General features: G+C 41.7%; 1 long non-coding RNA gene across 1 annotated transcript in view; it reads right to left on the reverse strand.

Annotated features, from left to right (window-relative positions):
- The window catches only part of LOC308550427, a 267422-nt gene that overhangs the window by 187409 nt on the left and 53515 nt on the right, over positions 1-26498 (reverse strand). The window contains exon 3 of the long non-coding RNA XR_013997894.1: positions 5801-5886. This is a non-coding gene — a long non-coding RNA (uncharacterized lncRNA). The remainder of the gene's footprint in view (positions 1-5800; positions 5887-26498) is intronic.

Genomic DNA, 26498 nt, shown 5'->3' on the forward strand with positions numbered 1-26498 from the left:
ATCCTTTGCACGGAACTATTAGGGCGGAGGCCATTTCTACACGATTATGAAGGTCACCAGAAATGAGACTTGGCATTTGTTTCTCTTTCCACCTCAGCAAGCCCTACACTGAAAGCCTAAAGGGAAAAAAAAAAATGCTTTAGCCCTTATTGTGAAAACATTATCTAAAGGTGTAGCCTCACACTGCACGTTGCCAGCAAACACAGAGAAATGAGCATGAAAAATACCTTAGAGGGTTCAAGCCCATCCAGGGCTCCGCTGCAGAGAACATCATACGAAGGTCATTGCTATAAAATTTTAAATCTCTTCTTTTGCCTTTACTGAAACTACCCACTGCATTCTTATTGTTTGTCTTCTTGCTGTTTCCAGACCCTAGGCACATATATCCCCACAAAGGGCACCGTTTATTTCTTTATTCCTTAGGTATCCACTAAATCTCAGCTGCAACTTCTAGACAGTTCCCAAATTCACATTCTGGCCCTGCCTCCTCTCCTAGGTTTCAGACTTGTATTTCCAATTAGCCGATATTTCAGCTTAGATGCCCTGCCGACCTAGATGGACCTTGTTCAAAACACCTTAGAGAAACATCCAGGTACTGTTCCCTGTATAAAAGACATGAGTACGTAGCTGCAGATGTCTGAATTGGTTTTTATAATCGCGATCCAAGTATCTGTGACCTGAATGCCCCAAATCTCCAGACATCTGGACTTTTTTAATAGTAAAAGGGGGGGAAGGATGAAAGTTTCATCCCATATAATGTCCCTCTTGATATTTCCAAGGAGTCTTGAAGAAGAGGGAGCAGGTGGGGATGGAACGGGAGGTTATATTTCTCCCAGTCACCTCTCCTCGCATCTCGCGCTCCAATTTCCTGCTCTGTTTAAATTCTGAGTCTGAAGGGCTCCTTTCTTCCTTATGTTGCCCATATGCCAATGACTCCCAGGTTTGCTCTCTCCGGAGAGCTCTGGAATAAATTTCCTAAATGCGTTTTCAACACTCAACTTGGATATCTGATAAGCAGCTCAAACTTAAAGTGCACACAACCCGACTCTTCCCCCCGCAGCACACCTGTTTCTGTAATCTTCCCCAGCTCTGAAAATGGCACTACCACTGGCCTAATTCCTTGAACTGAAAATCCAGGAGTCACCTTTGATTTTCCTCTTTCCCATCTACCAAGTAATCCGTCCACTTTGCTTTCAAAATCCACACTGAATCCAGCCATTTCTCACCCCCTCCAGGAACATCATGATCTCTCACCTGGACAACAGCAATAGTCTCCTATTGTCTATTGTTTCACTCTTTGAATGCTTGCTGGCCTTCTACATTCTAATCCCTTCACAAAAACCTCAATGATCTCCCAAAACACAAGACAATCTATGTCACTTCTGGATTCTAAACTGTCCAGTGGCACCTCCTCCAAATCCTGAGCATGGTTGGCAAGTCCTCTGGGATCTTCCCGACACCCACGTCTCTGTCTCCAACTTCCACCATGCTCTCCATTGTCTCTGAACGAGAGTCACGAGTGTTAAAGCGCTCGAGCTAGAGGTGGATTGAAGGGAGCAGCTGGATCGCCACGAGAAGCAGAAATAGAACACATTACCTAGTTCACTGAACCCCAAACAACCCTTGGAGCTAACTACTGTTTAGTAAATACTACTTGCTAAATGAGTAAATGCTGTTTAGTGTAGAGAAAGCAGCGGCTCCCATCAATCAAGGAACGTGTCCAATGTTGCTCCGATAAGGATAAGAAAAGCCAGGATTTAAATCCAGGTGTACCTGACCCTAGAGGCCCTGCTTTCTATGTCAGTTAGGGGAAAACTCTTGGTGAGCCCAGAGATCTCGCCAAGGCAACTTTCCTTAGGAGCCAGAGGCCTGGTCCAGCTGCCCTGCTGCAAGAGCGGGAGTCGGGGCTCTGATGTGACAAACACAGGGCTTTGGCATCCAGCTCCTGCAGCTGCCAGAGAGAATTAAACAAAGTGAATGAAAGCAAAGGAAAGGCAACAACGAAAATGCCAGCAGCAGCAGCAGCAGCAGGAGGCAGGGCCCAATTACTACTGGTTGAAGTGCGAGGAAAAATTAAAGTTGGTGATGGTTCAAGGTTATGTTGAAATTCCAAAGCAGTGGGCTTGCATAACCATGAAACATGGAAATAAAGTATTACTGATGTTCACACTGTTTATTTCAGGACCTCACTTTCCGTCCCACTTTGTCTCAACAAGTCTCAATTCAGTGGCACGCTAACCACCGCAGAGAGAGGAAAAAAGATGGAGATGCGTGTGGTGTCTATTAAAAATGTAAATAAATTAGGAATAGGAAAAATATCTGGCCATGCTCATTCATAGTAGATAAAGCACACACAATTATATAACATTGTCCAACCTTACACATTGCCGTCATATAATTTAACTTACAAAAAAATTCTCAAAGGCACATTGGGGATTTGGGTCATTGCCCAGATTCTCTGATGGGTTCAGAACCTCAATTCTCTGTCTTCACTAACTTCCTGCCATTTAAGGTGAACAGAGAAGCTCTGCTCCCATTTAGCTTCCATCTCTTCTTCCATCCTTTCATTTTCCCCATATCCTTTCTGTTTCTGTCTGTCGTCCCACTCTCCCTGGCCAGCTGTGTGTTCGGCTCCCTACTGCAGTGGCACAGTTATTATAGGTTCTTTTTTATAGGGGAAGAGTGGAAGAGAAAAGAAACCTATTCTGCCCCCGGGATGTGGGATCAATGAGACAATTCTTTCGCACTGCCTAGGTTAATTATTCTGTTGGCGTTATGCAAGAGTCTGCACCCTTCTCATAGTCTCACCTGGTATGTGTTCCAACCTGATGGAAGAAAGGATGAGCAAAGCCCAAAAACACTGACACCTGCACCAGGTATGGCAAAAGGTACAGTGGTTCGATGGTGAAAGAAAACTCAGCCCTGAGTGTAGTCAGGTGTATATACAAAATAATTTTAACATTATTTGGAATTGATCAGAGTAGTTACGATTAACAACATAATCAAATCAAGTACTAGGTAAGAAATAACTCTGATAGTTTGCCTGGAGGCTTTCAGGAAAGTTTTTAACACAAGGATATGACATTTGAACTGAATCGCACCTCTAGCCCTTAGTATAAGCAATTTTTTCCTGCCTGGAGCATCCATGCCCCACCTCTCTCATCACTGCGTGATTGACAACCATTCAGGTGTTAACCAAAGTGTTTACTAATTACAGAAATCTTCATGTTCACACCTTCTGTGATGATAAACTCCACCATTCTCTATCACAGCACCCTCTTCATCTGCTTCCTCGAGGTAATCACTTTCTTTATGCATGTATGTATTATGTCACTTTTTTATATTCATTCATGTATTGCCTGTTTTCCTATCTTGAATGTAAGCTCCACAGACGCAGGAATCTGAGTCTTATACAGTATTATATTCCTGGCACCTCGTCTCATGTCTGGGACACAGCAGGCACTGCATAAATAGTTATTGACTAAGTAAAATGTAACATCCTTACTTGTTTATAGGTCTATCGTCTCCATTAGATGGTGAACCCCTAAGTGAACCCTGTTGTAGTCATTTTGCAATTTCTTTTACGTATGGCAATTCCTGCTCTCTCACACATGGCAGGTGTTCAGTAAGTTCTTTAGGCATAAATGAATAAATACACTGTTACTTATTTTTCCTTTATCCACTACTTTTTGGGGGGAGGAAGGTAAAGAAATTCTAAACTTTTTTTTAACTTAAAAAGTTTAAGGAAAAAAATAAGTTGTGCTACTCCAAGTTGAGCAAAAATGTTCTTCTATCTCACAGGGAGAGAAACAAAGAAAACCTCTGGGACCACTTTCTACATTTGTTTGGGGACAAGGTAGTGACAAGATGAAATATTCAAGAATGTGACCACTAAACAGAACCCTGTTGAAAATGTTTTGATTTTTCTCCTTGGACATATCTTGGTAGGTTAGCAGTTTACAAGGGGACAAGAGATGACATGTCCTCCCTGCCAATGTTTGGTACATTCCCTTGGCCTCAAATGCGGAAAACATCTTGAATTTATTCCTTGATGTCCCAATTTTAAGTTGACTTTGTGAGGTCCCTGGAAAGGCAAGTCTATTAGCATGAAGATGAACTGAGAACCAATGAAGCACTGTCTGATTTAAATATATATCTTTGGAGTCATTATTAAGGCGAGTATCCATTGTATCACAATTATTAAAATTATTGAACCAGTGGGGTCTGCATTTAGGAGATGAACTGAACTTGATGTAGAAAAACAGTTAATATTAACAATGAGAGTTTAGTGAAGCACAGGGAAGTCAATGAGAAAAGCAGAAGTCACATCAGATGACAGACATACATACACATGCAGCAGATCTAGGGAAAAGATTGGCCATTGGACATGGTAGAGTCAGATTTAAATATTCTGTCTACCCTGGTCACATGACCCACTATTACTCAGCGCGCACTCTACGCCCATCACCAGGACAATTATAACTTACTGTATACACTGGCTTAGACACCTTTTATCCTTGCTAAACTAAGAGTTCCTTAAGAACTAGAGGCAAGCCTTTGAATCCTAACACCTGACATAGGAACATAATAAAGGTGTGTAATGCAGGTTCAATCAGCCTCGTCAGACAATTAACTGGTTGGTTGAACAGCTCATTCAAAGTGCTGTACATCATGCGAATGTAAAGAGCTCCGTGAAAGCAGCTATCTCTGTTTTGTCCATGTCTGATTCTAGGGCACCTAAAACACTCTAGAAGCTGTTACTGGTGAGCACATATGGTCACTCATGTCTGTGTAGGGTAGACGGGGTCTCTACAGACAAAATTTTATCCACAGAGTGAGTATCCTGCAGGTATCTCAAGGATGCTTAGGGCTGCGGGAGGTACCCACTCTCAGGTCTTGGTCACAGGAGAGCAGATACTGACTTTGTACCCAGATCCCCCCTTTGCTTGTCCCTTTTGCTGGTGAGGAGTGAACTTCAGTAACAAGCCATGGGGAGTGGATCATCCTTGATGAGCAGATTAAGAAGCAATAGAGTTGTTTGGCCTCCAACCGATAAACAAAGTTTACTTATCTAGGATGGAATTTTATTTGTACGTCAAGATCTACCAAGCCAGGGTACTGGGGCCATGTGAGAAAGGAGAAAAAAAAATCCCAACCACCACAACACTGGCAGCAAAACACATTTTCACAGGTTAGCAATAGAGCGAGATATTTTTCATTCTTGCCTCAAAGTTCTGGCACCACCAAGGGACAATTTTCTGAAGGACAGAAGGGGAGAGGGAAGAAGAGGGTGACAATATGGAGGTGGGGTGACCGTAAACCCTAGAAGAGGCTGAATACTGCTGGATGCCACTCGGGGGCCTGATGTTTTTAAGGGGTCCTTAAGCTGGGTTTCTTGCTTGCTTCCTGTGTCCGTTTCTTTTTCCTTTTTAACTGAAAGGCATATTTTCCTATCCGTTAAGATTTATGGTTTTCTGCCAACTACTTCGCTGGAACAAGTTTTCCCTTTAATTTAACGACGCACCTATTAGAGTGTAACATACCCATAAAAACTTCTTTTCAGATAGTGCTCACAAAATGCATTTCTTTAGGACTCAAAGACGAATAGAAATATAGTCTATGCAGTTTGGAACCAAGTAGCTCCCACTTATTTATACAAGGGTATGTCCAGGACACCGTCATGTCACAAGAAGGTCACGTGCAACAAATTCAACATCTCCAGGTTCTACCAACCACATGATCCAAGGGTTTTCATGAACAATAAGACTGTCACTAATTTTTCTGGCGCATTTTATCTTACCCGTTAGCTGGGCTCCAAGAAGTTTTTCATCTTCATTTCCCCATCGCTGCCAGACCCGTGGACTTTGTGGCATTTGCCATAGCACACTAGAAAAAATGAAGGATTAAAAAAGAGATTTTAAAAGAGAGAAAACTTCTTAATCATGCTTTCATAACTTTTAGTGAACAGTTGGTTTAAATTTCCAAATAACTCTTTTCCAAAGGATAGTATCAAAACACATGCAAAAAATAAAAGTCTAAATAAAGCACAATAAATTATTTCACTGCTAAGGGATTAGATTTCAAAGAGAGAAGTACACATAAGGATATGAGAGTGGACTATATTGGATCTTTGGGAATTGCTGTCAGATATTGATGAAAACAGAGAGACTGTAGGAGATCAGATAAAAGAGAGAAATGATTACTTTTGGAAGAACAATGTGAAATTCGTGGCCAACAGAGATTTCAGATGTAAGCTAATAGCAATCCACGAAAGAACAAAGTTGGAGCGAGTCCCACATCTTTAACCACATTTACAATCATTCAGCATCTGTAAAAATTTTTACATAGCATTTTCCCTCATTTCAAAATTTGCAAAATACATATTTAATAGGTTTAGCATGTCAGTCGGTAATTTCGTCCACAGGCAGTGAAAAGGATTTGTGTGTGTGTTTTTGAAATGAGTTGGGTTTTGCTGCCCTTTCAGCCCTGGCTCCAGCCAGCTGCAATCACAGGCTGGTTCACAGCCCGGCGATGCTGTAAACAGTGTGTTCCATACATTTCAGCATCCACGCCGGTGAGCAGACCCATCGTCCTCCACTTTCATCTTCTCGCTCCCAAGGTCCACAATCCCTCCACCTGGGACAGACAGGGTCCATTTTCAAACTGCTCACTGCGCTCCTTCTCTTACCAAAAGTCACCAAAGGGAAACTCAGGCCTGAAAGATACTCCTGTCTTCCTACCTGGCAGAGGAGTATTTACTGTTGCATTGGAAATGATCAACGGTTCCTCACACGGAAACAAAACTGGAGAGAGAAACTGAAGAGCCAGCTGGGACAGTAACTGGGAGACTGAGCTGGGTCAGTCACCCACAGGCCCGGCTGTCCCCTCCCCTTTGCGATGATGTCATTGTCTCGAGATAACCTGCATGAGCAGCAGTCTGGTTCATTTCAGCTACATGGATGTGACTTCATTACATGATGCAAGCTTTTCAAATTGCTCCCAGTTGCATTCTCTCCTTTTTTCCTAACCCTAGTTGTCTGTATTTGAACCAAGTGAACAATTAAAAAAAAAAAAAGATAGCAGATATCAAAGGCATGTTAGAACGGCATCCTGAACCAATTAATTAAGAGCGTGGATCCTACCTCTCATATCTGAGGATCTATTACAGCAAGATTTGCTTCAGGATGGAGCATGAGTACCTCAATTATGGGTCATGAGTGCCTCAATTATAGCTGATTGGTTTTAGATTGGGAGCCTTTCCTATCTTGGTGGGCAACAGAAAAAAAAATACAAAAAAGAAACTTGTTTATGAAAACCTCTCAATGCTACCCAAATTTTACTATAATTTATAAGCTCTAACCTGATTTGATATCAAAACTTTGTTTGGTGTTGAGTAAACAGGGTTTAGGAAAGTTTTTCCAATCAGCTCCTGTCATTGCCTCTGTGACAACTCCATATTTACTCCGTGTTCATGTGACTCTCTATGTCAGAGGTTCATAAACAGGCTGACCATGCCTTGCAGCTGAATTACAAAAAGAATTATGCATATATTGTCTAACACAGAGAGCTTTCTTAGTGGAGATAGTTTAAGAAGGGGGATTATTTTCTGAATTTTCTTTCTCAGATATAAAGTCTTCCCGGTTTCACTGCAAGGAGAAAACATAGCTAACAGTGCTACTGCATTATTAGAGAATTCATATCTGTTGGGGCTTTTCAACAATATCCTTGGGACAGATTTTTGAATTTGTTTCAATCTTGATTACAGTCTACACAATGAACAAAAAATATTTCTACACAATGGCAAATCCTAACTGAAAATAATATTGTTTTAGTTTGGGGGAATTTTTTTTTTTTTCAATAAAGCTTCCTACTTTGTATTTTGAAAGAAAAAAAATGTACTAAAGAGTTAGTGTCTTTCTCATAACAAATCACATTTTCATCTGAGACAATGTAGGGGCACAATGACAAAGATATGGGCAAAAAAGCCTTTTAGTTACGTGTCATGCGTTTCTAGAATGGATCGGTGTCACAGTCAATCCATCATAGAAATTGGGTGTTTTTTCTTCTCCAGGTCTCCCGTCACATTTTAGTTTCCAGGAATCTAACAATCTAGCCAACGGCTGTGGTTAAGTGGAGGTGCTTGGAGGGGAGACCGCCTGGGCCAGTCCTCAATCAGTCCCTTAGTAGCTGTGACCTTGGCAAGCGACTCAACCTTCCCGAGCCTCAGTTTCCTCACCTATAAAAGAGTGACACTATTTCTTCCATGGTAAAATTGTTGTGAAATTGAGACAATGTGTATAAGGGCTTCACTCACTGCCAAAAATATGGTAATTGCACTATATTTAGTATTAAATTGGCCAGGTTTTTATAATAGGAGAGTGAGTCTCTGCTGCTTTTAGCAATCTGGCTATGAAAAAAAAAAAAAAAAAGGAAAAAAAAGCCTTTTAAAATGTGGGAATCCCATTTTTTCCCCCCAGGACAAGACCCTCAGCCACCCAGCACGTGGTTACTGACCTCTTCCGACACCCAGTCAATGTGTTATTACTGGTCTTTCAAACACGTCCAAGCTTCTCTCCTCTGATATGCACACTCCCTCAGTGGTCTGAGCCCTCCATCCCTCCATGGGCAGGACTTTCTCCCAGTGTTTTCTTTTATTTTCACTCTACCCTAATGACCATCCTCAAATCCAAATTTATGATCATGGAACTATTATTGTTGTAAATCAAATCCCAAAGAAAAACAGCGTCAGGCGATTTCTTTTCACTTAATGTATTATCAAACAATATAAGACATAGGTCTAACCAAACACGCGTCCTCGGTCTGTGAAGACATGCCCCTCGGTTGACCTGCAAATTTGGTTTCATATCACTGGCCCCTCTAAGGAAAAGAAACAGAGTAAGAACAGAGTGTCCCTGCTGCTTACCTCTGAAGAACCTCCCTTGCGTGGTGGAGATGTGTTCAACTGTGAGAGGTTTTTTTAAGCTGATGTTTTTAGCAAGTTTCTTATTCTTAAATTATCTCACTTTAAGGGTGAGATAGATGAAAATATTCAGCTTTCGAAGTTCATAGGTATCAGTTATCTACTGCTATGTAAAAAAAGCCCCCAAACACAGTGACTTAAAGGGAGGATGATTTTATTCCTTTTATCTGCTAACTATCCTGGGGGTCAGCCACGTGGGCTGGGCTCAGCTGAGAAGTTCTGCTTATGTCACTTGGGGTCATTTACGAAACGTCAGCCATCCAGTGACTAAACTGGGGCCTTTTGGACTGATGTGGCCTCACTGACACCTCTGGAGATGAGTGGTCACAGTCAGGAGGGCCACGTGTCTCCAGCAGGATGGTCTGGGCTGGTGGCGAGGTCCCAAGAGCTCAACAGCAGAAGCTGCAGGACCTCCTGAGACAGGTTCATGGGCCACCACCATGTCGGTCTGTGAAGACATGCCCCTCGGTTGGCCTGCAAATCGCGGGTGCTTCACGGTGTGCTTCACCGTGTTGGTCAAGGCAAGTCAGGTGGCCAAGCGCAGAGTCGCATACACGGAGACAATTATAGCGGCCAGGCTGTCGACAGTCTACCCTAACACATAAACCTTTATGACGATAAACTAGCTGGCTCTCTTTTACTCTATTCTGGGCCCCAGGTGCTCGTGATGCAAGAAGGGATACATGTGGCTGGTGCTCTAAGGACTCATCTCTGCAGAGAGGAAAGGTGGTGGCCCTCCTGGGTGGTGAGCTGCTCAGTGACCCTGTGATGAGGTGACCTGTGTTCGGCTGAGCTGATGAGCCTGGCCAGGTAATCCAGAGATGTGTGCCATCCATCGCCAAACGCACTGAGCTCGAAGGCTTCTGTGTGTGGTTTATAAACCCAACCTCGTCGCAACAGTATTATGGAGCAAGCAAGTCAGGAAGGATTTTTTGCTGAGACTAAGTTAATTACACTGTTATCACATTTGAGTGACAGCATGGGTTTTTTATCCCATTTGAGGCAGATTAGGGTCATGGTTAAGAGCTTAGCTATGCAAAATGATAATAGTAATAATATCTCAATATCCTCACTGTAAAATAGAGGCTATACGGTAGTCACACAATTATACTGTGAACAGAGAAAAGAAAATGTAAAGTGTGTAAAAATCTTAGTTTTCATATCTAACAGTGTCATTTAATAACTAAGAAAGGAAAAGAACTCTCTTAAAGAAATGTCTGAGCAAAGATCCAAAATTTAAACTCACTCAAGTGTCCACAGTTTCTCTCCTTTGCCCTCTACTCTTTAAGGATCTCGGAAAACTAAACAAACGTTAATATAAGAAGATTGCAGATGTAGCCTAATGGTTTAAATTAGGAATTAACTTTCTTTCCTTGAAACAATTTTTTTTACCACACACCACACGAAGAAAAGTGGGTGTTTTTGTGTGTGTGTGTGTACTTACTATCACGGTGTAGCAAATAACTCCTGATTTTCTTCCTTTCTGGTCAAAACTCAGCTTTCTTGCAATGGATGTTTTTTAGTCCCTCACTCCCCAGGAGGGGCTGAGCATGGGATAGTGGGAAGAGAGAACACCTACTTGACGTCCCCTAAATTCATTCCGACGTGAAGCTCTGCCAGTCCAGAGATAGGCACCAAAATTCACGATGTCAGAAGGAAGGTCCTATTTCAGTGTTTTCAGTAAAGATATTCCAGGAGCCTTATATTTGAGGCCTAATTTCCAACTTAAGAAATTAGTTTTCATCTGTTGGAGGGCTTTGATGCAGTACCACTCGAATAATAAAACATCTCTCTTCACTTGCGGTCACCACCGACGAATGCCAGAAAATTCTTGTAGCTGACAATGCCTGACCTTAAGCTGCGATTGTTAGATCTGGTTGGTTATGTCATCACTCGAGCATTATTTGAGCATGTTCCCCCTTTTAATTCAATTTCCTGTTTTGTTTTCTCGAAACCATAAATTGTCTCTTAAGAAAGTTTACAAAATACATAAGGCTCTCCCGTGAGACCTGCGCTGTTCCTCGGCAGGGCATCGCCTGCCAAATGACTTTTGTTTCTTTTTGAAAAGTTTTCCCTTTACTGGTTTTGCATAATGGTTGCAACAATTCTCGAGTAATGAAAAAAGAATGATGAATGCGTGTTCTTTCCAGCACACGGCCACAGTGTTAGTGTTCAAACAGAGCAAAATAAAGCAAAACAAAAACCCACCCTAAAAGTGATCTGGACACCCAGCCAGCCTCCTCTCGGCTCCCTTATTGGAATTCAAGACGTTTCCTATCTTCTCTCCTCTTCTTCAGAGTAAACTATCTGTGCTCAAAGAAAATGGGTCGTGTAGGACATATGTGGCAATGTCCTTGTGGTCTGGGTTGGACCCCAGCTCCCCTGACCAGCTAGCGTAGAATTCTTGGGGAACAAGACTTCACTCCTCTGAGGCTGTACGGTCTCGTTTGTAAACTGCGAGTGATGGATGGAGCTTAGTTCACCGGGTTGCTTTGAAGATTAAAGAGGATTCAGGTGAGAGAGCCCCTCGCAGTGTGAGCTGAAGCGAACCACGAATCTGTTCTAGTCCAGGGATGACATCAACACTCTCTGCCCTCGAGGCACCGCGGGCAGACTGAGTGTGGGAGAAAGGCATCAGAGAGGGGCAGCGATGAAAGCCAAGCATGCTGGGGAGACACACGGATCGCCACCGTGCCAGATGCCACCCTGCTGCAAGCCAGAAAGCACCAGGAACTGGCTCTTCATTCAGTTTTGCATCTACAGCAGCACATAATAGGCACTAATTGTTGTCTGCTGAATTTGTTATTGTCCACACACGTATTACTGGGCCCAGTAACCTGTAATAGGAGTCAGTAAACTATAGCTCATAGGCCAGATCTGGCCCACTATCTGTTTTTTGTCAATAAAGTTTTATTGGGATAGAGCCACACCCATGTATGGAAATATTGTTTATGCTGTGTTTGTGTTACAATGGAGAGTGAAGCACTTACAAGGGAGTTCCTGTACGGCCCATAAAGCCAGAAATAGTTATTATCTGACCCTGGTCCTGTGTAGAAATGTTATCAAACTTTGGCCTACGGAATTAAGCTTCTCCTGCCTGAACAGAGGGCCTCCTCATGAGCACCCATTCACTTCTTTGAGGATTATATTTTAATGTAATTCCTTCATTTTCCCATGGGCATTATTAGCTTACTGCATTTTAAAAAAAGAACCTGATTTTATTGAAAAAGAAAAGAAAAAAAAGGTGAAGGGATTAAGAAGTACAAATCGGCAGTTACAAAATATCCACTGGGATATAAAGTACAGCATGGGGAATATAGTCAATAATATTGTAATAACTATGTATGGTGCCAGGTGGGTACTAGATTTAGTGGGGGAACCACGTTTTAAGTTGTATAAATGTCTAATCACCATGCTGTACAGCTGAAACCAATGTAATATTGAATGGCAGCTGTAATTTAAAAGAAAGGGTGCCCTTGTTTTGAATTACAGTTGAATCAAAGTGTCTCTGATGTGCAGAGACACTTTACCAGCCCCAACAGGCATCTTGGAAAGACGAGTGAAGGGTACCGTGATGCAGAGGATGACCAGGGACCCTGGTGTCAGCCTCTCCCTACTCTCAGTGGACTGTCAACACTGGGGTCATGGATGATAAATGAATACCAGATGACTTCATTTTCATTTGCAGCCTCTCCCTGGGTCTATGTGTCTATTCTGGACTCATGGATAATGTGACCAGGTAGAGATATTGGACAACAATGTGGCAAAAGAGACATGTGACATATAGATTAGAGCCCTCTTACCACCATTCATTCTTCACCAGGGCTGACACCCCTGCTTTGGCAGAATATTGTGTACAGGAGCCCCTAATTCTCCATGGTCACCTCTGGATGCCAGAATACCTACAGCTGTGGTTGGCTGACCCTAAGGAGGAGCTAAAGCAATCAGTAATTGACGTGTGGTCCTCTCCTCTCTATCTGGCAGCTCCTTACACTCTACTTACAGTTCTAAAGAGGCCAAGTTGGCACAGCTCTTTGACTATCTCTGCAAAATCCATTTGGATCCATTTCTTCGACTACCATCAACCTGGGGGGCAAAGAAAAAAACAGACCTGGGAGTGTAGAAACCACTGTACTTACAACTAGATCTTTTGCTGATTTATTTCAAGCAGGAGGCCACACAAACACCGAAAAACAGCACGCTCATGAAGCAAGAGTTCAGCTCCCTTCTGGTTCAAGGGTCCTTCCTCCCTGATGGTCCACCCTAGAGGTGGTGCTCCTCGATCTTGAAGAATTTCCAACCTTCCCATGCCCAGGAGAGTTTTTCATGTTGAAAGACTGCAGGATGGGACCTCCGAACAATCCCCAGCAAGTTCAGGCTGAAATCACACTCGGGCCAAATCTGTATGGTGTACTCCCCTGTAGCTGTTGGGCCTGTTCCAGGAGGCTCTCAACACATGGGACTCCGGTGAAGTTCAGCATGTGGAGGGGGCTGCAGCCCGAAGCCTGTGTGTTTGTAATGGAAACACAGCAGTGACCCTGCAATCCAGGTCTGTATCTGTGCTGCCATAAAATGTGTTTCTCTAAACAGAGCAGCAGAAGTGCCCGTGATGGGTGGGGGTGGGGGGTTCTGTTAAAGGCTCCCTCAGGTAGGGAAGTAGCAGGGCCTCCTAATAAGAAAACCATGCATTTAAGGAGGGCTTTTAAGGTTTGCAAAAGTACTTTCATATTTAAGATTGTGAGGACAAGCCTCTGAAGTGGGTAAGGAAAGCATCTTTTCTTTTTTTTTAAGATCTTTTTAAATTGATTTCTAGAGAGACAGGCAGGGAGAGGGAGAGAGAAACACCAATGTCAGAGTGAAACATGGATCGGCTGCTCCCTGCACGCACCCCACTGGGGATTGAACCGGCAGCCCTTCAGTGCACTGGACGACACTCAACCAACTGCGCCCCACCGGGCAGGGCAAGACAAGCAATCTTTTCCTCTTTTATTCATAAAGCAGCTACAACAGAGAAGTAGAAGGTCTTTCTCAAGGTTCATTAGAGATGCAGCCAGAATCACAGCTAATGTCCTTTGATACCTGGTTCAATGTTCTTTCTAATGAATCACTCTCTGCCCTTTGTTTCTGTGCGAGGCTGTAAACTAGCAGATACTCGAACACGGTGCTTGTTGTAAATGAAGCTGATGGAAACCCTCTGAAAGAGTGGCCCAACCTGAGAACGACAGTGAGGAAAGCAAAAGGAACGGTTCTTATGCTGGGCAGAGACACTTCACCAGCCCCAACAGGCATCTTGGAAAGGCGAGTGACAACCTTAACGATGATTTCATAAATGCCTTAATAACATAAGCTTTTTATCTTTTATGGAACCACAGGGTGGGGGAAAAGTAGGTTTACAGTTGTTCGTATGGAAAACAGTACAATAATTAATAAATAATAATACGAGAATCAACTGCGTTTCCCACACTCACAACTGTAAACCTACTTTTGCTACCCCCGGTATAATCTTGTCTAACTAGACGTTTGACCTGGTCCCTTCAACCTTGAATGGGATGATTTCATCCTTGCTGGTGAGTCGGGAACAGAGCTAATCAGACACTGCCAGCCAGTAGTCCTGCATAGTCAGCCAGTGTTCAAAGAACTGTGAGTCATCTATGAGGACCCACCCACATCCATGAAGACATCAGTGAGCTAAACAAGGTTAAGACCAAGAGCGAGGCTCATAGGAAAGGCTGTTTAGTCAGAGGTGCAGACATGGCTCTCATCTTGGCTCTCGTGGCTCTTATCTCAGACCCACATCCACGGAGTCCTACCATCAAGCAGGGGGTGCATTCCACTATGCCCAGGTGGCCTGTGCCCCACATGAGCCCATGTTCTCACTGCCTCAATCAACATGTCCAAGTATAAGGACAAAGAAGTTGGAAGGGATGCAAAAGATCTTGTTTCCATGAAGACTTACCAAGTGTTTTGGACTATATGGTCCCGAAAACACAAAGTCTATGCAAATCACAAGCCGAAGGTATAGGGTAAGAGTCAGGCCACAAGGAAATTCATCCTAAACTAAGGGAACTCCATAGCCAGACCCTGCCTCCAGGTTAGCTGGGTGTTTTCTACAAGTCTTAGGAGCATCCTCTCCACAGATAGTTGTGTAACCACACGCCTCCATGCACCTCCCTTAGAGAGCAAGCATATGAACATTTTTATTACCTTCCATTTTGTCATTTTTAATATGGATAGAACTCCAAATGCATAGAACACTAATTAAAAATAAATAGACTTTCAGTCTCCCAATATAATAGCATATCAAAAATTGTTTAGACACAGGCAAAATGAAACAAAAGTTACACTATACTAACCAGAAACTTGTGTTCAAAAAGTAAATAAAAATAATTGTGTATTGGAGGAAGAAGTAGACCTAAATGGCATAGCTTGCTTTTAATGATGATTTGATTCTTTAAAATTATTAGCCTTCTATGTACGAACATCCAAAAATGTTCATCAGAGCCATGGTTTCTCTTTAGAATTTGAAATTGCTAAAAAGAAATTTCAGAATGGATCTCTCATCTCATGACATTTGCAGATTAGCAAGTTTGAAAATATAAAAATTCAACTGCGTGAATTAAATTATTTAAGGCAAAAAAATTAAAGTTCTTGGAACAATGTTTTGTTAAATGTCGTAAACTGGGTTAATTTTTAAAATTAATCCACCAAAATAAAAAAGGTAAAGAACTAACATGTAGCAGAGAAGGGCATTCTAAGCATAAAGCAAAACCATAAAAAAAAAAAAAAAAATCCCAATATGTTTTAAAAAGCTCAAAACGCTCCATATTAAAAAACACTATTAATAACACACTGAGGATGCAATATTTGCAAAATATATGGTAGACAAAGGGTTACTATCCTCAATTCATTTAAGAAAATGTTCTTTTACATCAACAGGAAAAACAGGAGTACTTAATTGAAAAAATAGACCAAGGACACAAAGAGGCAAATTACAGAAGAAAAATAAACACGGGAGTTTTATGTTCAGTTTTACCAGCATCACACAATGAGTTTCACATTTGGCTATCGATTTGGCAAAGGTTGAAAACCAGAATGAATTCCCTTTGATGGTGAGATTAAGAGCAAGCAGGCATTCTTGTACAAGGCCAGTTCCACAGTGTTTCTAGGCAGCAGAAACAGCGGTGGACAAGACAGACAGACCCGGCTCCCATGGAACTCGCTCTAGGTCTTCAGGGAAACCAACAGGCAGAGACAGGCCTTGAATAGTCAACGCTTTTGGAGAGGGCACACACAGGTAGTCCCATTGTCACCTAACCCTGTGGTGTGGCCACGGGCTAGCAAGGTGGGAATCCAACCTTTTTCAGGTGCATGTGACATACAAGGTATAGCCCGGGGAAAAGATGCGATGGTTACATCGTAGGGGTTCTCTTTAGAATGCCCCCCAGAGGTGAGGTCGAGGTCCAGGTCAGAAAATGCAGTACTTTTTCTCTTATTGGACATTCAAATTAAGCAAAGAAACAAACAAGCATGAAGCTATTTCTGCTGCTTCCACAAAAAGGAAACTTGAAGATTTACATTTGACATAAAGGTTGATTTGACACCTTGGATGTTTTATCTCCGCACCCCAAGCCAATTCTGATCTTTAAAAATGGCTTTCTTCCCACCCTCTGTTATGTGCAATTCCTCCCTCCTCTGCAAAAGGAAATTTTCCTCCCCGTGAGGGTCTCCAAGCACTTCCAGAAATGCCTGAAGAGCAATTAAATGGTTTCCAGGCCTTGAGGGTCTTAATCTCTGACTCGGTTCAAGAGCGTGGCCCGGGATGTTTATTGTACTCTGGGAAATGACTGTCAAACGCAAAGGATTGAAGGTCCCTGCCCTGTCCTTCCATTTTCTCCCGAGACTGCACAGTGATGGAGCTGTCAGCTCTGGTAACGATCAAGCTTGATTTCTGCCATCTGTACGACCGAGGTGGGGAGATTTTTTCCTTTGTGATATTTCCATCATTCTTTCTGATTGGCGATGAAGCTCTGTAAGAACCTGTAATTACTGTAACTTCCTGTTTCCTCTTTAGGGCTGAATCTCAAGAATAGAGAGAAGTGTGTAGAAATGAAAGGAGAATCTCCAGTAGAACCTTCTTTCAATGTACTAGGAAAAGTGTGATGTACACAAAACAGGTGGGTGTATTAGCAGATATATTGTCTTCCAGAAGGAAAACAAGAGAGGTGAGCTGTAAATATTCTTAAACTGTGTACCTATTGACCCAGCAACTCTAATTCTGGAATTTATCCTAAGGAAATGATGAAAGAGATGCTCAAAGTTTCACGTACGAACACGATCCCCTAAGCATTGTTTGTAATGGTAAAGTTTTAAACTAAATACTATACAACAGCCTAAAAACTATTTAATAGAAGACTAGAAAATAACATTTTTGTTTTCTAAGGTTTTTCTGATACAGAAATATGCTCTGAGCATATTTTAAATAAAAATTAATCTATAAAACAATATGTTTACTATATATCCCAATATTTTGAAAATGTATATGAGGATGAAAATGACCAAAAGTATAATCATTAAAATGTTCATAGTAATCTTCCCTGGGTAGTAAAAATATGGATGCTTGGTTTGTATTTTGAAATTTTCTAGACTTCATACATTTTTATAGGAATGCTTGCAAAAAAAAATGGATAATTTAAGCATTACTTTTTGGGATATATATGTGTCAATTTATTTCTCAAAATGATTATATAAAAATAATTAAGATTTTTCTTTTGATAAGCCTGAGTTATCAGAAAATAACTGTTAAAATTTCAGTTTCCAAAAGAAAAGAAAGAAAAAAAAAGCCTTTAGTTTCTTGGTAGAAAATTGCAACCTAGTCATTCCTGTTCTTTTCATTTAGGGGAGATAAAAGAGGAAAATCACCTCCCAGAACTGTAGAAAACGGTCCACATTTTAGTGTTTAAGTAAGTTATTCCCAGGTGTGGCTTTGTGGTGCCCATCCTGCTATTTCCAATAAATATTTCTGGTATTATTTCATATTTCTCAAAGCATTATCAAAATCTGTGAACCATCTTTGCCTCACCCACTCTTTAATCTCTCATCTGTAAGTTCCCCTTGGTGCCTCTTTCCAAAATGGTATCGTTATGGCGAATCATTCTTTAGAACATTTACACTAAATTTTTAAATTCAAATCTTTTTTAATTGCAAAATAGTTCCTGATCCGTGTGGGAAAGTTAAAAAAAACAACACACAAGTAAACCAAGAGAGAGAAAGATAAAATCTCATAATCCCATAGCCCAGAGATGACTCTAAATCCCACGCGATAGTTAAAAAGAGTTGTAATATTATTTCATTGAAGCTATTAGTCTGCAGAGACGTTCTGAGAGAGGATCCTGTCACACCAGGGCTAACGGTGTCCAGTCGCCTTTTAATTTCCATCATAAGTCAAAGGACAAGCAGTGAAATGGCTTTAGTTTAATCTTTACCCAGGTACAAAAATGGTACCACTCTGTAAACTTTCTTACTGTTTCATTTTTGGGGTCAATTTGCGATGCCAAGGTGCAAATTGTCATCACAGCTCCCGAGATGAGGGTGCGTTACGGCTGGTGACAGTCCTGTAGGCTGACCCATGAGGCCTTTTGTAGTATTACTCTCCCTGGTTTCACAATTCACTTGCACTCATAGCCTCGTGGAGATGAACTATAAAGCTTTAGAAAAACGGTCAAAATGCCCAGGAACAATTTGTTTTCTGCGCCCTTGTACATCTGATGATGTTCTTCTATGCTTTCCCGCGTGAATTACCAACCGGCTGTGAGTAAAATGCTTCTATCACAAAATTTCCCCCTCACACACTGTAAATCTGGCAGAGAAGATAAAAGCCAGTCTAATTTTTGTTGCTTCTTAATGCTACCTTATATTTTTAATAACATGCAAACTCTTTTTATTAATTTTGCCAAGAATGGGTTGAGGCCCTTGAATTTCCTAAGTAAACATTTTTTAGCTCCGCAAAACTTTCCTTAATTATGTTAGTTCTGTTCCAATCGGTTGGATTTTTGACTTTGTGTCGTGGAAAACCCATGATCCTCATGTCAGAGGCCTGTTCTCGGTCCTTCGTGTCCTCGTAGACTTTCATCACACCTTTTTCCTTTGCCTTGCCGGGTTGATTTGATTCGTGTTTTCTTTAACCTTCCAGAATGTTGACGGGCGTATAGAAGCTTGCAAGTTAACAAATATATTTACTTTTAAATAAGCTTAGCATCCTACGGTACTTACAATTTTTCCTTGCCTTTTCACATTGCTTTTTAATTTCTCTTAACTATTTTCAGAGAAAATGACTTTTGTTGACCGCATGTATTTATTCGATCATACAACCAATATTTATCGAGCAACTACTCTGTAGCAGGCGCTGTTCTTTGCCCGTGTGATATTCTAGTGAACGAGGCAGGAAAAAACCTCCTACCTTTCACAGGAATCTCTTAATTGTACATTTTAGGTTGTTTCCAACTTTCTGCATCGTGACTGTGAATCTTTGTGTTTATAATTATTTCCTTAGGATATATTTCTAGACCTGATTTTATTGCAGAAAGAGTATAGACGTTTTAAAGGTTTTTTTTTGACAAATATGCCAAAGTACCTTCCAAAAGGCTCGTAGAATTTATATCACGCGCTCCAGATGAGTAACTATGACCATTTCTACACTCCCTGACACACAGAATCTTTCTCTGTTTTAATTAAGACAAAATTCCCCTTTGACCAAGCTAGCAACATAAAACGTAAACAGGTTAATTCAGATCCGTAACCAAACAACAACAAAACACCCTCCTGGTTTCCACCCTCAGTACACTTGTTTGTACTCAGGGAGAAATTTAAACCTACTTCTAAAGAATATCCCCAAAAACTTCGGACACTTCTATGCAAAGAGTTCATTTGAAATAATATAAATAAAATAAGGCCAAAGAAGAAGGGAACGAAGTATCTTGGCCCAAATCAAGCCGTTCTCACGTCTGGGACAAGGGAAACCTGGCCTCCCCATTCCAGCGGTGACTCATTAGTGCTAATTGGGGCCTCTTTCCACGCGGGAGAAAACCAGCGCAGATCCTAATCGCTGCTCATTACGGCAGCCACGGCTGCGCTCGCTCTGCTGCTCAGCTTTTCAGTTACAGAATCAGCTGACCTATAATTAAAAGACATTTAGGTCTTAGGAGGAAAGACAAACAACTGCTAATGACAAGCAGATACCAGCGACCTGAGGCCCTGCCTCGCCCCCATCGTCTGCCCACCTCTGCGGCTGGCTGTGAACTCGACTCTGTGAATTCCGCTCAGGGAGATGGGAAAAGGGCCCCCCCACACCTGACAGTAAAGTGTCCCAGCGAGCACGTGGCCCCAGGATCACACAAATACCAGGGTGTGTGACTGATGACAGGGGTACGAGGAAAGGGGGTGATGTGTGCAGAATGGGCACCCTGTTACTGGTTCCTCTGAGGGCCCATTCTCTTTCTATGGCTTAAAGAAGAAAGTTGTTTTTTTTCTTCTAATTAACTCATGCTTTTAAAAATCCCTTAAACAAACAAACAAGAGTTTCTCATGGAACTATGCTCCCTTCCCACCAGCCCTGGGGCACTCATTCAAAACGTGCCTTTTTCAGTACTTCTGAGAGAGGAACACACTTCGCTGAGCCTCCTTCTGGGCTCTTCTGAGGTCTTGTTAAAACGGGGACTCCTTTCCTTACGGTGTTAACCTCCACCAGACTCGCACACGCAGATTCTCAATGGACCTGGGCAGCTGCTTTCAAGGGGTTGTTAGCTTACAGGGTGTATATCAAAATAATGCTGTGAGTCTAGGGTGCAGTTACTTAAAAACTATGGACACATCCCTGGGGGAAGGGGAGTCAGGAAGAAATAGATTAGTATTGGATGGACAGAGCCTTGATATTATCAAGTCCAGGTACCCAGGGGCTGCCGAGGCCATTTCTGTGTCACCTCCACCAGGTAATGGTCTCACCGAGGTCATGGTGATTTAAACACCACCATTCACGGGGAGCTCTCAGGCTGCCAGAGAACTTGCATTTATGGAGAGCCTGCCAACTTTCAGATGTTATGCTAGACCCTTCACACAGCAGCTCTGTGAAGGCAACTTTTCTCTCCTACGCATAGATGGGCAAATCAGTGCCGAGAGCAGAAACGGATGAGCCAGGATTTGAAATCAAATAGATACGACGTTTTTAAATGATGTCACAACTCCTGGACTTTCCACCATCCCAGACCTCAAAATTTGTGAAACAAAGAATAGACTCCATTATTTAATAAATCAAAATCAGTTTTGCTAATTTGGAGAAACTAGAGGGTATAGCAATAGTGCTTCATAAATACGATCAATGTTTTCCCCAGAAGCTCAGGATGTGTCTCTATTTTACTCCCCAATATACTCATTCAATCTGTTAACACTGTTGTCATAATGAAGTCTTAATTAACTTCCTTTAACAACTAGCCTAGATTAGTATGAGTTGCTAGCCCGGCGAGGTGTGGGTCAGCGGTTGAGCATCGACCTAGGACCCAGGAGATCGAGGTTCGAGTCCCGGTCAGGGCACAGGCCCGGGTTGCGGGCTCGATCCCCAGCAGGGGGCATGCAGGAGGCAGCCAATCCACGACTCTATCATCATTGATGTTCCTCTCTCTGAAATCAATAAAGATATATTTTTTTAAAAAATATATATATATGAGTTGCTATACTGACTGCCTGTATAAAAGCTAAGAGACTTGAGAAGTATTTTGATTTTTTTAAGTAAGTGAAACATCTCTAACTCCTTCCATCCTCTTCTAATAAGTTAGCATAGAAAACTCTATAAAGACACAGAACAATTCAGTTTCGTTATGTTTCTTCACAAACTAGAATTGAAACCTGACTCATCCCAGGTGAGCTAGATGACAGATCCATCATATAACATGACCAAGTGGTTTGTGCTTCTATTTTATATTTTCTGAAATACTGTAGCTTGGCCCACAGCTAGATACAAGCATAAGCTAATCGGACAGTAAAGCTTGTCATTACCAGTTCATGCACGACACTGCTCATTTGTAGTTAGCAAATGAAGGCTTCCTATGAGTGATCGGGGATGAGACTTGCCAAGGTTAGAAATCACTCGATTTTTGCTGGTTTCACGTTCTGAACCAAACTTGAGTCGTTGGGTTTCTATGGGGTTTTCTCTCCTCTGCTACTGGCAAAACAAGACTTTCTATTTCTAAGAAAATCAGTAATAAAAATCCTCTTAGACATTTAAATTGCCCCACAAAACATTTTGATGAGTTAAGTATAAATGAAAAAAGAAACATAAGGCTTCCATTTCCCTTCAACACACAAGGGATGTAAATAAAGGAAAACAGTTCGTGCAAACATGTTCGGGAAGACGCTCCAACCCTGAAAAATCGTTAGGGATGTTGGATGCGCCCAAGCGCAGCTGGATGCTGCTCATCCATGACGCTTTCTGCAAAGGTAATGGATTATAAATAAAAACATACATTAGTAACTCACGTATGGGATGATAGCAGTGGAAAAGAAAAACCCCTCTGCCTTAGTCAACCAGCCGGAAAAATTCTAAGACAGACTCGAAAAAATAAAACATGAAAAGGGCAGCGTTTCATCTCTCATGTAACACGGTTGCCTTTGCTACAAAACTCATCGGAATTACAAAACCCAGACGAGCCTGGAAACAAACTGGTGGTCAGCCCAAGTGCGTGATGGCGAGGAATTTTCATGCTTTTCACTGACGGCATGAGTGTATTTGCGGGAATTTGGGGGACCGCTGGCCAGTTGACTCTGTATCCACAAGCTCTGTCTTTTAGCTCCGAACAGTATCCTCAGGCAGAAGCAGAAGTTTTTGCAGAACATGGACGAGAGTCCGGGAGTTTCAGGGTCAGTGGCGTTGGCCTCCATCCCCTCCCTGACACCACTATTGTCTCTGAGACCAGATTGGGGCCTTGGCCGTGTTGATTCCAACAACTTGGCTAATTACAAAGTTGACATCTTTTCCTTTTCGGGTGAGTGGGAAAAGCCATGAGCAGGAGGAACTTTTGGCCATGACGTTGGGTCTTGGCTATTGTATCTGTGAAATTACAATAATACAACCCTTGCCATACCTACTGTCAAGAGCTGTGAAGACAAACTGAGATACTAATTACTTTTGGGAGAAAAGACATACAACACAAAGAATCTCTTTCTCTGGACCCTAGAATTTGGTATTAAAGCCAATTCTAAGAAGGTGCTTAGCCTATGATCTCATGGTCCCACTTGAAGCAATCCGGTAAACAATCACGCCCCAAAAATAAATGAGATGTCAGGGAACATTATTCTTCTCATAAGTCTAAGAAATTCAAATATTGAAGTTTTCATTCCTAATGAGAAAAATACAGGCTGAATCAACCTTAATTCTTTTTAAAAAAAAAAATCAATATTTTTTTTCCTCTAGTATTGACCGTATTTTCCCATTGCTTAAATAATAGATGCTCATTCCTAAGATCTGCTTTTGTTTGTCCTGTGATTTTAATGGTTGTAGGACACGCTGTGAGAAGAGGAACACAGCATAAGAATTATCCGACCAAAGCGCACAGTTGAAACCACCTCTTGTATGAGCCCACCTTGGGCCGAGAGCAGCTGCCGATATCGGTAAAAATGACGCTGGAAATCTCTGAATAAGGCCTGGGGTGGGGCAGCGCTGAGAGGAGGGAGCAAAAGCGGCAAAATTGGGGGACACCAGTACTCCTGTCAACAATAAAATAAAATACACATTTTTAAAAACAGGTATGAGGTTCAAGTGCATGGTTCTGAAAGCTCAGTTTCTAGGGATATAGAGAGATGGAGCTTACTCATCAGAAGGAATCGCATGCCCCCGTTTTTTGTAGAGAACACTGCAGACCTTCATGTTTTTAAAAGTGAAGAAAAGTTGAATATGACCTAGATGGGAAGTGCTGGGGACGGGATGACAATTTCAGTTGTCAAAACAGTCCTGAGCCGGGCTCCCAACTACATGGCTGGGCTACCTCCAGGGTGGGGAAACGATGTTGAGTGAATACCGCTGATTTTTTTTTTTTTAATTTACAAAATGAGCCCAGGGTTGTGTTTGCCTCTTTCTCTGGGCTCAGGTGGGATAGGTTTTCGGGGTGTAAGCCAATTTGCTCCTTGGTTATGAGGTAAATATTTTCTTGACTCCCTCCCAGCCCTTCTCAATGGAAATGAACATCCTTAGACTTGGGGTGAGTGTGAAGGTAAAAGCAATGGGGGTAATTATGTGACAAAATCACAACCACAGCCCAGAGCTCAGGACCTCGGAGGCCTGTGCGGGGACAAAAATCATCTATGAAAAATGAGGCTATTTGGAATCGAACTATTTTTGCCTGGATCTGTACAGTTATTACAATGAAACCAACCTCAATGAAAAGGAAAATAAAATGTTAAGTACTGAGTGGAAAAGCTGGAGGAATAAAATAAGCAAGTCTTCTGATCTTTTTGTTTAATATACCATGGCTCTAAGCTCGTGAGCTGGCAATACAATCAGGATGAAAATCAGCATTCTCTGCAAGAAGGATCTATATGTCACATTGAGGAGGAAATAGAAGCAACATGTTTTTTTATTACTGATGTCAGAGAGAGGGAGGAAGAGGGAGAGAGTGAGAAACATCAATGATGAGAGAGTCACTGATCAGCTGCCTCCTGCACGCCCCCTACTGGGCACCTAGCCCGCAACCCGGGCGTGTCCCCTGACCTAGAATCCAACAGCGACCTCCTGGTTCATGGGTCGACACCCAACCACTGAGCCACGCTGTCCCAGCTAAGCAACATTTTTTATAAATCAAGAAAATAATATATATAAAGAATCCAAGGATCCTCTTACATTTTTAAATGTTTTATATAAAGTGTTCATTATTTCATTAGCAACAACACGAGGTGCTTCACAAAGAGAATTGAATGAGCCTTCTATTTGCTCTGCCTAAGACAGAAATGACACAGGTAAACGATGAGAGGCCAGGAAGACATACACTTATTTTGGGGGGAAATATGACCAAAAATAATATTAAATATCAAAAAGCCTAATTCTTCTACCGCAATATCTCTCAGCACAAAATCTATCCATCAGCTCTTCTTCATAGAAGATGGGCGTTGCAACCTCTTTGTCCTCAAAGGAACCCCTCTCTTGGTTTGCAACGGTTACATTTTTCCAATCCACAAACAGCTGTTTTAATATGTGTGCCCCAATTAAATAACCCTTATTATTTTTTCTGCGATCTTGGTGAGGAGATACTACACCTAAACAAAACCAGAATTCACTCGCAGCCTAGCAAGTTAATTCCGCTTCCTCTCCCTATACCCAAAAGTTATAGTTACAACACTTCAAAGTTCTCTCGTTGAGTAAGTTTTCTTCCTAGTCACTGTTTACTTTGCACGTAACCCGGAGAAGATGGTTGGCTGCAATTCTTGCGGTGTTACTAAAATATTTCCTTAACATCCCAAGCTAATGCAGTGTACATGAGTAGATGACTGAGACAGAAGCTGGGCGTTCATATTGTACTTTCTCACACGGTGTACAGTCCGAATCTGGCAGGTTTTGGTAAACACTGAACACAGGACAAGAGTGTAAGAATTTGGGTTCTCTTTAGCTCCCTTTTGCACAATTTCCCCACTGTTCTACATTTAATTAAATTTCCTAATCCAAGTTTATGCTTGTTCCAAACCATAGAATTCCAGTTATAATTCACATATTTTGGTATGAAAATAGAACACGTGACCCACAAGCATATTTTCATCAATTATATTTGTCAACAGGAAGAGATGCTATTGAATAATACTTAAATATTCGCTTTTTCAATCTGAAAATCTAACTCTTTCGTACTGAAGCTTTTAGAAACTTTCTAAGCAATTCATTTTTTTTGGTCTCAGTCTATGCCTTTAAGAGTTTCCAAAATATTTCTGAAGTTGAAGAATGACTTTGAAAATCCACATGGGAATTCGTCTCTGAAGGCTTTTAATCATGTCCAGGTGCTATGCTTCAGTGAGTAAGACAGTTCTTGAGCGAGTACCTAAAATTGTGCTTCCGAGCTCAAAGTAAATCTTACCATCATTTTCCAATCACCAGACCTCAAATGTTATAGTCTTTGAGTTGACAAAATAAAGGTGTTTCTGAAATCCTAAAGCAAATACAGAAAACCTACAGCATAAATAACTTCAAGGATTACCGTGAGATGCAAGGACTTGTTTCTTAGGATAATTCTAAGTACATTTTCAATAATTATGCCTGATCTGTAACCTGTAAATGTAGATCTCTTTAGCACATGCGATCTACAGACTTTTCTGATTTGGAGTTTAGTGTTCCCATTATATTCACGAGGGGGGAAAAAGAGGCTGTTTCAACAATCTAAGCTCTTATAAATTTTGTGTATATAAAGTCAGTCCCTGTTTCGCAGTGGTAAACATCATTCATAGGAAAGACAAATTCTGGACATTCACTCAACAGATGCCAGACAGTGGCTGAGCC

The sequence above is a fragment of the Miniopterus schreibersii genome, assembly GCF_964146895.1.
Source record: "Miniopterus schreibersii genome assembly, chromosome: 21".
Classification (NCBI taxonomy): Eukaryota; Metazoa; Chordata; class Mammalia; order Chiroptera; family Miniopteridae; genus Miniopterus; species Miniopterus schreibersii.